This window comes from Berghia stephanieae, chromosome 2 (assembly GCF_034508935.2).
Source record: "Berghia stephanieae isolate SIO BIC M18660-M18661 chromosome 2, UCSD_Bste_1.3, whole genome shotgun sequence".
Taxonomy (NCBI): domain Eukaryota; kingdom Metazoa; phylum Mollusca; class Gastropoda; order Nudibranchia; family Aeolidiidae; genus Berghia; species Berghia stephanieae.
The window spans coordinates 99,795,956-99,799,778 of NC_088361.1; positions in this window are offsets into that span (position 1 = coordinate 99,795,956).

Sequence of the window (3,823 nt, forward strand, 5' to 3'; positions counted from 1 at the left end):
ATTATTATTATTATTATTATTATTATTATTATTATTATTATTATTATTATTATTATTATTATTATTATTATATTATTATTATTATTATTATTCTTATTATTATTATTCTTATTATTATTATTCTTATTATTATTATTATTATTATTATCATCATTATCATTATCATCATTATTATTATTATTATTATTATTATTATTATTATTATTGTTATTATTATCATTATTATTATTATTATTATTATTATTATATTATTATTATTATTATTATTATTATTATTATTATTATTATTATTATTATTTTAAGATTACGGCAGACTTGTAGTTGAAACAATGGGATGGTCCTGGCTATAACCCAGAAATAAAGATGGCCTGCCTGGTTGCATTCTATTTATGCCAGCTATTGTACTTCATTAGACGAAGGGCGTGAATGAATTGGTCATCGAAGTGTTCCAACTTGTAAGCTATTTTTATTATCATTAATCTTCACATACTTATCAATATCATTATCATGTATTATAAATCTATATATGCCCTCATTTAATAGATGGTTTACGTTATTAGAAAACGTATTTTTGTGTGGTAAATGCAATATTCTTGCAGTTGTTGTTATTGTTGTTGTTGTAGGTCCCATTGGTTGTAGCTACTACTACTACTACTACTACTACTACTAATACAACAACAACAACCACTACTACTACTACTACTACTACTACTACTACTACTACTACTACTACTACTACTACTACTACTACTACTACTACTATAAAACAGGTAAGATGAGCAGCTTGGCTTGTTTGGTGACTCATCATCGGTAGTAACTTCCCTTTGTTCGCGGGGGCAACTTTATTGCTCCCATTTGTAGTGGTTTAATTCAAATCCCTCCCAACTTTCTCATAATTTCAAATAACTCATACATAACTTGCTCACAGTGTCATCTACATCAATTTATAATCCAGTGTCATCTACATAATTTTACAACCCTGCCTAAATTACAAGAAAGTCGACTTATAGCGCTGAATTAATTACCGACCATCTGGGAGACAACAAGTATGCCAGATGCCTGCATAATTTATTACCTGCCGACGGCGCGACTGAGATCCACTTCACTTATAGTCGAGAGTTTATGATGGTAGTAAAATTATCCTAAGATTATGCATGTGACGCCGTGAATATCACTATCACTCGTGCCTAAAAACTCGAAATGTTATTGGATTCGACTAAATGATTAGTAATAATCTGAAATCAACAAATCCAGGAACAAAATTGGTTTCCGCGATTGACCCAACACCCGAGCATGTTTAGATAAAAGAGAGAAACACACGCCAACTTTCCAATCTCTTATTTCATCACTCGAGAACTAGACATGCTATTGTGAGCATCACTCAAAATCATTTTTAGCGGAAAATACTGTGTGAACGAGTGTATGGATTACTTGCACCAATCTTATAGCTGTGGACTTAAATTGTGTTATGATTAATTAATGCCACTGAAAACTAGTACCTATGTGTAGTGAGTAATAGTTAATATCGCTTTTCGACTGGACCATAAGTAGACGCAACCTATCAAATTATAGAAATTGATCACTCACGTTATTATGATATTTCATTCACTCTCTGTATCTGTATAAGTATATATGATTGCATATGTATTTATGCCTTCCAATTGAATGAATTACATTTTACAAATGTGCTGTCGCTAATGCGCTATAGTATTATTATGTATTTATATGTATTGATTCTTAGGCTCTCATTGTGTACTTATCTTTCCTCATCCCACTAACCTAACTGTATCATGTTAGGGCTATTATTGTTAATAAGTAATGAGATCAGTGTTTTCATTGGTGGAAATCCTTCCAACACCATTGCTCATACGGAGAACAAAGTTTACAACCAGTCAACGTTTTGCTCCTATATAATCACAGATCAGGATCTGGATATTAATCAGCCACATGAGATTTGATTACCAGCTAAATGAGGATCTGTATTCACTAAACAAAGAAAGTTTCGGCCCAACCAAAGAGAGACCGAGAAACCATCCATGAACTGAGGAAGCAAAAGACACCCTACCCCCAGAACTCAACAAATAAGCTAAGAACAATACACGAAATGAGTAGCATAGTGTAAACGAAAAAAACAACAAACATACCCATAGCCTAACTTTAATTAATTAAAAGTCTACTGTTGTTCTTCTGTTTAATTATGTGTTAACATGCTTTCGTGCGAGGCAATTCTATTGATTTATATTAAAGTATTTCTGCTTTAAGGGGAATATTAGAGATAATCATTTCTGTAAGGGCATGTCAGATTTGGTGAGTAGGGCAGGTCCCCTTCAGGCATCATATTTTCGGGAACAGCGGCGTAATTGTCGTCATTGTCTTCATCCACATAAAAGATATCGGAGACCTCTTTTTCGGTATAATAAGTCATTGTAAAATGTATATAATTAGTTTATTTTGAGTAAATTTGTGAGTAAAGACACGTCGACTGTCAAAACATGATGGCGGAAGTCGAGTGACGAACCGAGTTACTGACACAAATACTTTCGTATTTCTTGTGATTTAGGAGGAAAAAATCAAATATTCTTAGATATTTTGTGGTTTTTATTATTTAAAATTAAGTAAATTATTGTAAAATGGCCATTTGGGGGCATATTATAAAGCGCACTAAAAGCGAAACGAGAGGAAAGAAAGGGAGCGTGACCATCGATCACCGGTGATCGAAATCTCTATTATGGAACGTTTGAGAGTACTTATCTTTTGAACCTGATCTATCCGTATATACAGTGGCGGTTCTAGCCTATTTACAGTGGTGGGGCAAAGATGATTCGGTCATAAATATATATATATATATATATATATATATATATATATATATATATATATATATATATATATATATATATATATTATTTTTTATTTTATTTTATTTATTTATTTATTTTTAATTAATTTTTTTTAATTATTATTTTTTTTCACCTTTAAAAAATAATATTTCAACCACAAATAATCACATTCACAATGAAATGACAATACAAGTAGATTTTAATTATTCCAAACGTAATCAAAACTGAATCACGAAAGAGAATACCACTAAAAAATAAAGCGACGAGACATAATGCGACAACACCTTGACAATACAAGTCCATTTCGTTCACTCGAAAAAATTAAAGATTTGCTTTAATCCCTCAACGGCGAAATTAATATTTCTGTTACATTATTGGTTTTCAGTAGTATGTAGTAACCTTAAAGTTTTAATCGAGAAGCAACAACAGCGATATGACTCGAGTTTCATTCAGAGCTCAAATTGCATTTCACTGCTGTCTTGATGATTAGAGTGATTGTGCCGGTGGTGGTAGTGGTTGGAATAGTGGTAGCGGTGGTGGTGGTGGTGGAGGAGGATGTAATTATGGTAGTGGTTTTGGTGGTGCTGTTGGTTAGAATGATAGTTGTGGAGACGATGACGGAAATGTTATGATGATGTTGATATTGTTTTTATTGCTATTGTAGTACTTGTTGTTAATATTGTTGTTGTTGTTAATGATGAAGATAATGATGATGATGATGATGATGATGATGATGATGATGATGATGATGATGATGATGATGATAATGATGATTATGATGACAACGACGATGTCGTCGACAATGATGGTTACCATACGATATTACAAAGTTTATTCAATCTTAGGCTTTCGACAATAAATCATACAATTTGATGACCACATGAAAGTGGGAAAAAAATGGTAAATGGAACCAAACAATAAACTGATACCATTAATAACCACACAAAAATACAACAATAGTAATACCACCAATACGTACAATA